This window comes from Protopterus annectens, chromosome 6.part0 (assembly GCF_019279795.1).
Source record: "Protopterus annectens isolate FY-2018-M chromosome 6.part0, PAN1.0, whole genome shotgun sequence".
In the NCBI taxonomy this organism is placed as follows: Eukaryota; Metazoa; Chordata; order Ceratodontiformes; family Protopteridae; genus Protopterus; species Protopterus annectens.
Window position 1 is genome coordinate 488,135,784 of NC_056737.1, and position 15,078 is coordinate 488,150,861.

A 15,078-nucleotide genomic window follows, 5' to 3' on the forward strand; every position below is an offset into this window, starting at 1 on the left:
TGTAAATGTTTAGCAGTTACTTTGATGATGGTTGCCTTGTATAGGTTCACTGATAGCTGCTTCTTTTTCCTTGTGATGCAAAGTTGTGTAGTTCATTAGCTCACTTGAGGCAAAAGTTATTCTGGGGTACTAAAATAAGTTTGGTACAGTGATAACGAAGAGGAGGAATGTGAATTTTATTTTTCATGTCCAGAATAATAGTTTTATTTAGAACTGATGCATTTTATATGCTGTGCAGGACAGAGGGAATAAAACAATTTGTACAGTGTTGCACACAGGAGATTGAAAATACTGGGAAAACTTGATGGAAAAGTGTACACACAAGGTGTGCATGAGTTTAATGTGTATTGTGGATGTCTGAGTTGTTGTCTGCACGTTAAGTAATACATGAAAGGTAAGCAATAATAAAGGTGTAAAAAGTGACAAATTAAAAGTTGTGGTCCACATTAACAGACAGACCATTCTTAGTCATAGAGAAGGAATGCAAAAGGCTTTTGCACTGATAGCACAGTCTTAAAATTACAAAGCAGACTTCAGACTAGCAGGTGTAAGAAAAAAAGAGGAATAAGCTTTCTGATGTTAATAAACTGTGAAAGACATTGTCACCTAAGATAAAGGCTATTCATAATACTTCCTATTGAAACCATTGACCTGGTGGCGTCTACCAAGTTACTGGACAAATGATCCAGATTCCATGTGAATGAAGATATTGAGTCAGATAATGTATAATTACTTTCCCTCAGCTCATATGCTCATGAGAGAGGGAGATAGTGAAATCTCCATTAGCACTACATCTTAAGTAATGGGGACCTGCCTTAGACACAGTCCTATGAAGCAAAGAAGTGCTTGAGATGTTAGTAGGCAGCCATCCATCCCTTTTTTAGCTGTGTCAGTGATGGTTTCTTTTGGGAGCAAACAACATAAATTGACAGAAGTCTTACAAAATTTTGAAGGAGGCAGCTTTTCAGTAGTAGGCAGTATTGCAACTTTGAGATTAAGATACTGTTTCCTTCTGTAGCACATGTACATGTGTAAGCACCTGTGAATCTTCATTCAAAAGCAATTTCAAATATTTTTGCAATATAAAACAAAGGTAAAACAAAAGCTATAGCGGTAAACTGTGTACCCACACATTAATTGGTTTGGCAGTTTTGATACTTATGGTGACATAAGATGAAGCATTTAGGTGTATGGATTAAAAATTACTCTGATGTTCATCGTGTTACACTGCTGCAGTCATTACACTTGGGTTCCCCAGTCAGCCTGAGTTCCAAAGTCTTGGTCCGGCGTCGGTTGCTGTCGCCTCCTCCCTGACGTCAGTGCGACAGAGGTATATGAGATGCAGCCGACGCCATTTTCTTCAGTCTTTCTTGCCGAGCGGTGCCCGAAGCAAAAGCAGTTCGCAAGTGCCGGTTGGCCGTCTCCTGAGATTTTCATTCCGAATCCAGAACCAAAGTCTTCTACAAAGCTAAATACCCTGTTAGGGAAACTTTTTCTTGCCTCAGACCGATGTCAGTAAAAGTTAATAATTGTATTTTTTGTGGGAAGCAAATACCTCATAAGGATTTTCCATTCCTATTGTATCCCATGCCTAGGCCCAGACCATGACGGTTTTGTGCTAGGTTTAACAAGCGCACTATTAAACGTCAGTTTGATTTTGCCGACATTATTTTGGTAGAAAATTCAATTATACCATGCCGTCGGAACATCCGATGACCGGAATACACAAAAAGCGCAAAGACAAGGATAGGCATCCGAGGCCCAAAACTGACGACGAAGCCTCTTCTAGGCTAGTCGCCGGTTCTCCGGTTTTCAGCGAGGCGCCTTCACAGCCCCTGACGACCACTTTTGTAGAACCATAGGCCGCCTCTGACTCCCACGTGGAGATGGCTGGGCCTTCGGATGCACAACTTACTCAGCCTACCAAAACTAATCCTTCAGAGGGATCCGGAGTAGCTGAGCTACCTGCAGCTTCAGAGGGTGCCTTCAGACCTACTCAGTTAAGCATTAAACCCTCAGCTAAGTCTAAGCCTCCTTTAAAATCAAAGAAACAAATACAGCATTCTCCAGGACAGGCCTCCATGCCTAAGAAACAAATGCTCAAAATGGCCGAAGACCTAATCACTCTAATCAGGGGGTCCCATCCCCCTCCTGATAAAAGGCCTAGACAGGATGCAGACTATGATTCATCCGACCAGGTATCCATCTCATCAGATTCATCCTCAGACCTAGGATATTCTTTACCCCCTTATGAGGATTCTGATGCTGAGGAATCAATTCCATCAGCCTCACCGCCTGAGGGACTACTCCTTTGGGGAAACCCTACATACCATGAGGGAGCAATTTCCATTGGGAAGGCCAGGATTACTCAGAATCCAAGAAAAGGCTCAGAGACTTCCTTTTATTACCTCAACACAGACCCCTTGCTATTCCGCCTGTGTTAGATATTGTGGATGATGTGTACACTGAATCCAGCTTAAATCCTGATTCCTTACCTCCAGCCCCTGTTAAACCCGACAGATACTACAGAGTCCCTGACTCTCACAAATTTCTGTATAAAAGCCCTGTAGCTGACCCTGAAACTATTTCTCGGGGACCTAAAGGGGATAAGGCCTCATCAGCCAAGAATCGAGTTCCCTCTGACAGAGATACCAGAGCATTAGACAGATGGGGAAAGAAAGTATATACGTCTGCAACTTTAGCAATGAGAGCCTTAAATTGCCAGTTTTGCATGCTAAAATATCAGCAATTTTTACTGTCTCAGTTGAAACAAAAAAAAATAAATAAAAGCTTCCAGATTCAGATCCTCCTGATTTTAAAGAAATGCAGGATTTATTGCATGCAGCTGAGCAAGTGGGAAAGCATACTTTGCAATGTGGTTTTGATTCTTTAGAGGCCTCCTGCAGAGCAGCAGTTACAGGCTCTGTCATTAGAAGACATGCTTGGTTAAAAGAACATATGTTATCAGATCATGTTAAAGCAAAATTATTGGATGCACCTTTGCAGCAGGATGTGTTATTTGGAGTTAAGGCAGAAGAGGTATTAAAGAAAACGGAGGATAAGGCAAAATCTATGCAAACGGTGAAGGATTTCTTACAGGTTCAGTCTCCTAGTTTTAGCAGGAATTGGCCAACTAAGAATTGGTCCTTTCCAATTACAGACAGACCTCAAAGGGGAAGATACAGACGTCCAAGAGGTAGAGGTCAAACACAAGGTCCTTACAGGCCTCGACAATGGGTTGCATCAGGCCAGAAAGAAGGGGAAGACAGGCCCCAACCATATAAAAAGCAGCTCCAATGACTTCCCACTACAGCTGCCAAACAAATTTCTCTTGGCAGCCCCCTTGGGAGGAAAACTGGCACTCTTCTACCACAATTGGCATATTATCACCAAAGAGAAATGGGTTCTCAACATTGTATCTCAGGGTTACAGGTTTCACTTTCGCACTCTGTCAAGGTTAAAAGGAATGCCAAATCTGCCACCATGTCAATGGGCAGAGGCTCAAAAACAAATTACAGCACTCATGGATATGAGAGCTATTCAAAAGGTACCATCACAAGAGCAAGGACAAGGATTTTACTCAAGATTCTTTCTGGTACCCAGAAAGGACAAAGCCTGGAGGCCCATTCTGGATCTTTCTTCTCTAAACATTTACCTGGATGTTCCAAGATTCAAAATGTTGTCACTACAGCAGCTTCTTCCTATGCTGGGCAAGAAAGCTTGGCTCGTGACCTTGGACCTCAAGGAGGCATACCTGCATGTCCCTATCAGACAAAACTGCAGAAGATACCTCAGATTCATAGCTGGTTCAGTGCACTACCAATTCTCTGCGCTGCCCTTTGGCTTATCTACTGCGCCCAGGGTCTTCACAAAGTGCCTGGCACCAGTAATTGCATTTTGCAGACAGAAAGGAATTCAAATTTATCTGTACCTGGACGACTGCCTGATTCACGCAGAGAGCAAGGACATTCTTCTAAAGCATCTGGCGTTTGTAAAAAAGTTAAGTTGCCTGGGGTACACAGTAAACGAAAAGAAATCAAAACTAGTGCCCTCACAAGAGATTATATTCCTGGGTGCCAGCTTGAACACAACGGCCCAGATGGCTCATCTCTCGCCAGACAAGCAAAGACAACCGACTCAATACTTTCAATTAATGGCAACAAAGACCCAACTCCCTGCAAGAAAAATTCTGCAGGTCTTGGGTTACATGGCATCTTGCGTACTTACTAATTCCATATGCCAGACTGCATATGAGGAAACTACAATGGTACCTAAAGAATGTATGGTCTCAACACTGTCAAAGTTTGGAAACAGTTATACCACTAATTCCTTGCCTTCAACAGGAGTTTCAATGGTGGGCTCAAGCTTGTCACCTCAACAAGGGACAGCCTTTTACACAACCCACAGCCAGACAAACACTGACAACAGATGCATCGGATTACGCCTGGGGAGCACACATGGCAGGCAAATGTATTCAGGGCATGTGGCCCGCAGAACAAAGGCATCTTCACATCAATCAAAAAGAGATGCTAGCTGTACAAAATGCCCTTATAGCTTTCAAGGACCTGCTGCATCCAGGACAACTACTACTAAAGACAGACAACACAGTTATGTGGTACATAAACAAGCAAGGAGGCACTCACTCCTACCCCCTCTGCAGGCGAGCCATGACCTTGTGGAACACCGCTATAAGCTATCAAGTTCATCTGCAAGCACAATTCCTGCCAGGAGAGAAAAACACAGTGGCAGACAACTTAAGCAGAAACATCATGGATCCCCACGAATGGGAATTGAATCCACAAATATTCAGAATGATAACACAGAAATGGTGGAGCCCGGACATAGATCTGTTCGCATCCCCAATGAACTGCCAGCTACAAAAATTCTGCACAAGGAGTTACCATCCACAAGCATGGAAAGTGGATGCCCTCTCATTCAACTGGGAGAACCTACAAGTATACGCATTCCCACCACTACCTCTCCTGCCAAAGGTAGTCATAAAAGCCAGGCAAGAAGAGCCAAAGATGATCCTGATTGCACCAGACTGGCCGCGCCAGCACTGGTACCCAATCTTAAAGCGCTTAACACAAGAACCACCCTGGATTTTGCCTCAAATCCCACATCTGCTGACTCAGCACAAAAATCAAATACTACACAGCCAGCTAAAGACCTTAAACCTAGCTGCATGGAAGATTCCTTGGTCAAGCAAGCAATGCCTCTCTCCAAAGCTGTTATGGATGTCATTCTGGAGGCCAGAAGGCGTAGTACCAGGAAAGCCTATTCGGATAAATGGAAGAGATTCTGTGCCTGAAACCAAGCTCACAGCCTTGACCCTCTTGTCCCAAACATTCCTCAGATACTACAATACTTAACTGAGATGCTGGACAAAGGCCTCTCCTTCTCATCCATCAAGATCCACGCCTCTGCCATCTCTGTTCATTACAACACGGATCCACCAATTTTCTCTAATCCTCTGTTAAAACAGTACCTCAGAGGGGCTAAAAATATAAGACCGCCCCGTAGAGCACCTACTCCAACTTGGGACCTCAACTTTGTTTTGGAAGAATTAACTTTACCTCCTTTTGAGCCAGCTAACACAGCAGAATTAAAATGCATCTCTTGGAAAACTGCTCTGCTCCTGGCAATAACATCAGCACGAAGAGTTTCAGAATTACAGACACTAATGGCAGTAGAACCTTTCCTCATTTTCCACCAGGACAGGGTGTCTTTAAGAACTAACCCTACGTTTATGCCTAAGGTGGTATCCAGTGTGGCTCTAAACCAAACTATTCACCTGCCAACTTTTTATCCTAAACTGCAGAATAAAGGAGAGAGACTGCTGCATTCTTTGGAAATTCACAGGCAGTTACGCTTCTACTTGGACAAAACCAAAGCTTTCAGAAAATCTGAGCAATTATTGGTAGCATATGCTGCAGGAGCACAGGGAAAAGCCATTTCAAATCAGACTACTTCAAAATGGATAGGGCATTGTATACATTTCTGCTACACATACCATGGAAAACCTGTACCTAGCAGCATTAGATCTCACTGCACCAGGGCAACAGCCACTTCAACTGCCTACCCCAGAGGAGTACCTACCAAGGATATTTTGGAAGCAGCAACTTGGAGTTGTGTACATACCTTCACCAAGCATTAGCATCTGCCTCTATACTCTAAATCCAGAGCTAGCTTCACCAATGCAGTGCTGCAGGGCCTTCTAGCCACCCCTAATGCCTTATAGAACCAGCCACCCTACCTCAGCTTTGGGATTCTACCCAAGTGTAATGACTGCAGCAGTGTAACACGATGAACATAGTACAGTTTTATATCTACCAGAAATGTAGATGTTCGAGTGTATACACTGCTGCAGTCCAGGTTAACCTCCCTCCTTCCCCTCTTACTGGCTGGTACATACCTATGTCTTCTACCCTTTACTACCTATGGGGAGTATTTGCTGGTAGCTGTAAGTTGTTTGCTTTTCTTATGTATGTTTTGTTAGCAATTTGAATTGCCTACCTATTTAGAGGCACCTGACATCTGGGGCACGAAAAACTGAAGAAAATGGCGTCGGCTGCATCTTATATACCCCTGTCGCACTGACGTCAGGGAGGAGGCGACAGCAACCGACGCCGGACCAAGACTTTGGAACTCAGGCTGACTGGGGAACCCAAGTGTAATGACTGCAGTAGTGTATACACGCGAACATCTCCATTTATGGTAGGTACAAAACTGTACTTTATGGCAGCTATGGATGTAGAAAATTTGAGAAACATGAATCGTTACTTTTTTATATATATATATATATATATATATATATATATATGTGTGTGTGTATATATATATATATATATACATCTTCAAAATGAGTGTGTATATATATATATACATATATATATATATATATATATATATATATATATATATATATATATATATATATATATATATATATATATATATATATATATATATATGTAAATGTACACACACAATTACATGCAACTAGATGCAGATAAATACAGATGCACTCACACACACTTTCATATGTATATAGATTGTAAGATACAAGTAGTGAAAGTGTTTTAGTTGCACATGGTGTTTAATTTATTTGGGAGGGATAGAGAGCAAGAGTTAAGTGAGATTGGCTTATTCTCCCTGTAGAACAGGCAGTTTGGGTTATCTGATTTGAAGGGGTACTTCAGAGCTAAGAGGTTGGTGATCATATACATAGCTCAGTCAAGCAGGAGGTTGCAGTTCAAAAGGGAAAATGATGATGATGAAATGGTTACAGTTCAAGACATTAAATGAACTAGGATTTTGAATGAAAATCCTTAAGGAAAACAAAAATAACCATACAGAATAATGTATTAAAAAAGTACAAAAAGTACTCTGATAACTAAGCCACTGTGAGAATGGAGAAAGGAGTTTTTTTTTACCAATAGGTATGTCTGGAAGAAGGGTATAGAAAATAGCCAATTCAATACTGGAATGTACTGGAGGAGTTAGTAAAGAATCCAAGGTATTCGGAAGATTTAACCTGGGAGGAAAGATAACATAGTGGGATGAGGCTGAGCAGAAGATTGGACTGTTGTAGATTGCATACATCAGCAAATTATTTCTTAATGCAGTGAATTAATTTCTCTGGTGATCTCAGACATTGTTTTTATTAATGTTCCGTCACTCAAGTGCCAGCTCAGTTTCTGACGTGATCTCTCACATTAGGCATAGTGACTGTACCTAGTTTCCTTTAAGATTCCAAGAAAATGTTCAAGCAGGAACTCTTCACATAAATGTGAGAAATGAGAGTTGTAGCTCTGACTTTAATGCGTTTAAAACAAATTTGCACCCAAGTGCCCCTTAATGAGTAGAATGACTAGTACCAGTGTTGTGGCATTATAATTGAGATGTAATGTTAACATGCCTACCTAGACGCCTCCTGCTCAGAAAGGGAGCATTTGAGAATGAGTTCTAGATTACAGAATCACTTTCAAATAATTTTACTAAAGGCACAAAATGTTTTTTCAAGGCACTTTGAACAAATCTCTTTAGTTTGATGTGTCATTGTCTCTTTCTCGTATTTGTCCCTAGTGGCTTAATAATTTGCTTATGATACCTTATTGATTCTTCAGTTATATCCATCCTTCCAGACATGGCACCCTAGGTTTGGTTAGCCTTTCAGAAGGTACAATTTATCGTCCAGGTAGTGGAAGAGCGAGTCTAGAGTTGTTGAACAATTAAGCATTTTAATCAAGAATATTCTGATGATTAAAAAATAGTCTTTAATTAATCTTACTTTTAGTATTATAACTACCACCTTAGTTTACTACAGCAATAAACTTGGCAGTTAAAATAATGGAAGTTGTTTGTCCAAGTTTGCACTATCCAGCATGAAGAATAATGTCAAAGAACTCGAAGCAAAGAATAATTTAAAACATGAATGTATTTAGCTCTCTGTTTCAAGACCTGTAAATATAGTAAAACACAACTTGTTGACCTCAGTCTCATTCAGTTTTCAAGATTCATTTTTAATCTTTTTAATCTTATGATTACAGAAATTAATCTCAAGGCTTCAACTGTTTAATCTTTTTAGTTAAAAACTCAGTTAACAGCCCTAGTGGAGTCCAGCATCAGGTTGCTGTCATCTTTTGATGGCAAACTATATACATGTATGTATATGTTTTAATTTTGCTCCTGCATCTCGGGCTGCTTTTGCATGTTGAACAAGCAGCTCATGTAGATGCTGCTCACCCTTTAGCATATCTGTGCCCTTAGTTTTTATAATGTGCTGCCTTTATGTTGACTCGGGCAGGAGATTGTTCTCCTGGGTCTAGACTTTTTTCTCCCTCAAAGAATGCCGCTTTGAAAGCCTATGAGAAGTTTATCAGCTGCTAATGTATGCCCTTGTAGTCAGCTCCTCCAGTGTCAGTTACTAATGTATAGTTTGGGTTCCTTTATATGAAGTAGACGATGGGCACAAGGTGATGCATCAGCTGCTCATTGACTTTATTTTATAGATTGCAGAAGTGCAGGAAAGCAGACCAGATGATTTCATGAAGCATAAAAAAAACCCAAAAAAATACAAAAATTCTACCATTTGATGCATCTGTTTTTCAGGCAGATAATTTAATTAATATGCATGTAAATACTTACGTTTATCTCAGGTTTCATAGTTTAGTACTAGGCTATCTTCCCTGGGGCATTTGTAAGCCTAGCCATAGTGATGTGGCTTTCGCCACCCCATGAAATGGTACAAAAATGCACAGAATAGATTTAGAATACTGTGCCTCTGTCTAGTAGTGACACAGTGAAGGTCCCCTTATATAATAGAAATTAGTTTACTGTGCCCCTGTCTAGTAGTGACACAGATGTGACCCCTGGAGTAAACTTACGATCTCCCATCCACTCATCAAGATTTCTCTTGAGAGTCAGTGAGGGGCTCTGCCTAACATGAACTGGGATCTTGTTCCAGAGCATGGGAAGCATATGGGTTATGAATCTATCCCTCCAGCATGTCCTATTCATACTTGTGCTGAGGTTTAAGTCTTTAGCTCTCGTGGTTCTAATGGATTTGGATTTTTTGAGGTGGAGCATGTCCATCAGTTCCTGATTGGACATGGCCTTGTACATCAGGCAGAGATCACCTCTGAGCAGGCAGTATGCTACTGAATAGAGCTGGAGTTTCTTTAGTCTGGCAGAATAAGACATATGTTGGAGACCCTTGATCCTCTTGGTGAGGTACTTTTGTGGTCTCTCCAGCTGTTGCAAATGTCAGGTGAGGTACATACCAAATGGGGCATTGTACTCAATCATGGGTCTGATGAGGGAGGAGTATAGGGGTACAATGACATCCTTGGATCTGGATGTGAATCCCTTCATAAGGTGTGCAAGGTAGAATGTCTTTCTAACCACTTTGGCAACGTGGGTGTCAAATGAGAGGTCGCTGTCGACTTGGGTCCCTAGGTCTCTGATTACTTTTTCCATACTCAGTGGGTTGCTGTCTGTGTGATAATTTGTGGGTACTTTGTTTTTCCCAAAGGGGATGACTATACATTTTTTGGCATTTAGTTTAAGGCCATGACTCCGGCACCAGTTGTCCGTTTCTGAGAGGCCTTTTTGTAGGACGTATGTGTCCGCTGGTGTGTCGACTATGGCGCCTAGTTTGCAGTCATCTGCGAACTTTGTCAGCCACCACCCTCCCATGTTTGCTTTAACATCTGAGAAATAAATGCCGAACAAGAGGGGTCCCAGGACAGATCCCTGTGGGACACCACTTGTGACTGGCTTTGAGTCTGACATTGCTCCAGCGATTTTAACTTTATGCGTTCTGTCCTTTAGCCAGTTTGCAACCTATCTAGTGACATAAAGGTTTACATTTAAGCTGTTGAGCTTATCTATGATGCCTGAGTGGGGTATTGTGTCGAAGGCCTTAGCCAAGTCCAGGTAGGCTGTATGGACTGCTTTGCCCTCGTCAATGGCTCTAGTGACTGTTTTGAAAAAGTCAACCAGGTTCAAAAGGCAGGATCTGCCCTTTACAAAGCCGAACTGGGTGGGGTCGAGTGTCTGTAGGTTCCCAATGTCTCTGTTTATGAGTTCCATAATGATTCTTTCCATAGCTTTGCAGACCAGGCTGGTTAAGCTTATGGGGACAGTAGTTCCCAGGGTCTGTAGAGGTACCCCCTTTGTGGAGTGGGACCACTGTTGCTGTATGCCAGTGTTCAGGTACATATCCTGAAGTAAGGCTAAGGTTAAATAGCATTTTTATGTGCGGGTTTAGCTCCTCTTGGAGTTCACGTAGCACGCAACCCGGGATACCATCAGGTCCCATTGATGCTGTGTTTTTAGCTTTGCTGAGGGTGGCTCTCACCTTGACATCTGAGATGACAGGGAGATTACATTCAGCTGGGATAAGTATTTCTTCTTTTGTGGGTGAGGGAGGGGAGAAATTTGCACTGAACCTGTCAGCCAGAATGTTGGCAATATCTGTGGGTTCAGTGTATTTTTTGTTGTTGTGAACTAACTGTGAGCATATCTGAGGGTTTCCGCCCAGGTTTCTAACATAGCTGAAGAAGGCTTTGTGGTTATCTTTAGTGTCCTTAGCGATTTTTCTCTCAAAGTTTGCCTTGGATGTTTTTATGAGAGAACGTAGTTTTCTGCTAGTGTTGATCAGAGATGTCTTCCCTTTATGGGATTTTGCTCTGTCGTGCAATAGCTTCCTTCTTTTGTTATACAATTTGTTAATGGCTGAGGTCCACCAGACAGGACGCTTGCCTTTGGTGGAGAGGGACTTGGATTTATTTGGGATTGCATGATCCATGCATTCTTGGAGATGTCCATAGAAAGCATTTGTGAAGGATTCAGCATTGTGGGATGTGGTATCCAATGGCCCAGTGGGCTTAAAGGATACTATCTCAGTCTTAAGAAGAGTGAAGTCTGCTTTTGAGAAGTTTTTCACTGTGGTCTTTTGTGCTGGGGGTGGAGGTGGGATATGTATATCCAGGGTGATTAGTTTGTGGTCAGATCTCACTAGTGAGGGGTATACCTCCGGTGTGGGGCATTTTGTCCCCATGTTTGTGATGATCAGGTCTAGTATATTATCTCCCCTAGTGGGAGAGGTGACTAGTTGTTCCAGTGCATTTGAATTTATGAATTCCAGGAACCTTTGGGCTAGGGTGTTAGGGCTAGAGTAATGCACCCAATCTATGTTAGGGTAGTTGAATTCTCCCAGTATGATGGTATTTTGTGATACATTCATATCCTCCAATGTCTTCAGGAAGGCTGAGTGGGGTTCCTGAGATTGGGAGGGTGGTCTGTAACATGCTACCAGTTGTACAGCAGTTTTGTCTATGGTTAGTGGCACCTGTATGGTCTCCGATGCTTCATGTGTTGCTACTAACCTGGAGGTGTGGGTGTCCTTGATGAATATGGATACTCCCCCTCCCTTTGTGGTTCGGTCCGGGTTTTGGGGCCGAAAAGCATGATACGAGGTATAGCCTGGTAGCACTGGTGTGCTCTCAGGAGCCTTGAACCAGGTTTCAGTTACTGCACAGACGTCGATGTTCTCCATACTGAGGAGTGCATCGAGTGCCTGCATCTTGAGATTTAGACTTCTGGCATTGAGCAGCATTACCCTTAGTTTTTTCCGTTTTTGTTTTCTAAGGAGGTGGGTTTGTCTTTTGAGCCTTGCCTAAAAAAGGCACTATGGGGTGGCAAGAGCCTTAGCCAATATACGGAAACCTAGTGGTGACAGGTGCAAGCCGTCCCTTGCGAAGCAGCATGGCTTGTCCAACATGTCATCCCAGGCAGATAGACATTGGATCCCCTTAGAATGACACCAGTACTTGAGCCAATTATTAAAGCTGATCATCTTGTCTTTGTATTGTGGCATCATTCTTGGTGAGGGCAAGATGCTGCTCAGGGACAGGGTCATACCAGCCTGGGCTACATAATCAGAGAGCTCCTTTATGTCTCTTTTCATGTAGTCCAGGGAGGTACGTCTCAGATCATTCACGCCAGCATGGACAATGAAGGAGTCATGTTTGTACTTGCTTTGGAGTGAGCCTGAGTTGCGTGTGTTATGTGGCAGATCCTAGCACCCGATAGGCAGCTCACAGTCATCCTCTCCTTGTTCAGCCTGGTAAGCGGGACATCAGTGTGTCTGACTATAGAGTCATCTATTACTAGTGTATCAGGCACGGTGTTTGGCCTTAAGGGCTGTGATTGATTGACAAACTGATTTATTGAAGTATGTGTTGTATGTGTTTTGTTTTGAGGTGGTGGATTTCTGGATGTCTGCTTTGGGAGCCTCTGTTGTTTTGGTAAGTTTTTTATTAGAGCCTCCGAGTATGTCTTTGTGTTTTTATGTGTTTGGTTTGCAGTTGTGGTAGGTCTATGTGGGACTGGGTTTGTTGTGTTTGTGGTTACCATCTCCTCCTGTCTGGTCATGCCAGCCCTGAGTTGAGAGAGTTTAGCCTCCAGTTTGGCTATATAGTTGCATCTCTCACATGTATTTGTGTTTGTTGGGAGGAGGAGAGGGTTGTCTGTGTACATGACAATTGTAGCATTGTCTCATGATACCCAGATTAACCAGCTGAACTGGAGAGGACGCCAGTAATTTACCACTCGACATGCTAGAACAGTATAAGGGAGTGCTGTGCCTTTAAGGGAAGTGGATATTCACAGGGGTGGTAGGTGGATGTAGTGCTTACTTAGTATGAGAGTGCTTACTTAATGGAGAAGTTTTGAGAACAAGTGCTAGGCTTATAGTATAGCGAGTAGTCTGATTATACTAAGAGTAGAGCTTCCTTAAGGGAAAATTTGAAGAGTAGAATTGGCGGAGCCAGAAGAAGTTTAACCGTCTATGCGCACAACCTCACAAAGCCGTGCAAACGCGGATTTTAAACACGGAACTTCAAAAGAGCTAGAAATGGTCCAAAACAACCAATTACTACAGCTCTTGTGCTGAGGTCACTTCCTACCGGGACAGGTAGGCTGCTCAAGGCTCCCCACTCCCACTGGTGAGCAAAGAAACTTCCTTCTATCCAAGTAAGGTAATGGACAACACAGGAACTACACCACAGCCCAGAATACAGCAGAGCCTGTAAACTGGTCTAAACTAGTCGAGGAGAGGCGGGAAAACAAGGATTATTTTTTTGTTTTTAGATAGAAACAAACAGAAAATGCAGAAACAGTATGCAGAAACAGTAATAAATCAGTTACACAGGCTAGCACACTTTAGTGGGCAGCCTCAATATTTAAATTAAACAAACAAACTTTCGATCAAATTCGACGAAAATGTAACTTTAAGTGCAGATATTAAATTAATGCAGCAAACAGCTGAAAAACAGTTTAAGCTTGTTTAAGGTAAGCTAGAGAAGGTATTTCAAGTAAAAAAAAACAGCAAGATACTTAAATCCAGAAAGTAGTCGCTTTTCTGAGTTCTCTGTAGCTAGGACCACGAGGAGCTTGTCTGAGTAGTATAGCCAGAAAAAAACGCCCAGAGGCGGATTTTAAACAGGGAACTTCAAATTTATACTCTTTCATGTTCTCACTTTTCCAATTAACAAGATAAAATGCATTAACATTATATCAGCAGGATTTACACATTCTGACTGTCTCATCTGCTCATGAGACCCGTTACTGCATCTAGTTGGCATTCTCAAGGGATTTCTGTTGTATACAGAGTCACATCAATGGTAATAGAAGTTGTAGTGCATGCAGCTGAAGTTGACTTGGACTCTCATCTTAGTGACAAACACTGATAACAGTCCTGGTGAATGTTCTGTCATTTCATCACTTCACTGGATACTTATCTGGACATTTTCAAGTTAACTTAAGTGTCATGGACACTGGTCTACAGAGTCACTCTTTGGTTTGCAAGTTGCATAATGTTGGCATAGAATTGTGTAGTGTGGAAAACAAGGTATGCAAAACTGGCATTCAGAAAGTTTTTCTTCAAATACTCGTATCTGAGACTCAGTACTAGTGTTGAGCAGATTTCTCCTGTATTTTTTCAGCACTTTATTATTTGGAGTTTTCACAGCAAATTATGTTGGTTACTGGTATTTTTGCATAACAGTGGATGGTTACCATAGTGTTTAGTGTTGCAGTCTTCACTTTTAGGGATTTCTGCCTGTCTGGTGAGCTTGATTTTCAGGGCAAAACCTTTCTCCATGGGCCTTGGACAGTAACTTCCCACAACTACACGGGGACTTCAGTGGTATCAGAAGTGTGTTGACTGATGCAGTAGTGATCTAGGTCTCGCTATCAGCAATTTTAAAACAAATCTAATCCCCTCAAGGAACCTAGTTTCCTTGGGGAGTACACTTAAAATCCATCCATCACTGTTATGTTCCCAGAGGATGCAGTCTCTTACCTGACTCTCAACATCTAAAAGATTTTACAGCAGGAATCAAAATCAGCATGAGAATTCCTCAGAATATTAGGTTACATTGCATCCTGTAGTTTAATGGTGCCTTTGGTCCATCTACTCTTGTAAGTTACTGTGGAACCCAAGAACCAAGTGGTGTCAACACACCTGCCTTTAGAGACGAGCATTCTATTTTCCCTTGCCTGAGAAAG

General features: G+C 42.1%; 1 protein-coding gene across 1 annotated transcript in view; it reads left to right on the forward strand.

The window, feature by feature from the left end:
- The window catches only part of UBR1 (ubiquitin protein ligase E3 component n-recognin 1), a gene marked incomplete in the record, with an annotated part of 4,571,807 nt that overhangs the window by 2,143,295 nt on the left and 2,413,434 nt on the right, over nt 1-15,078 (forward strand).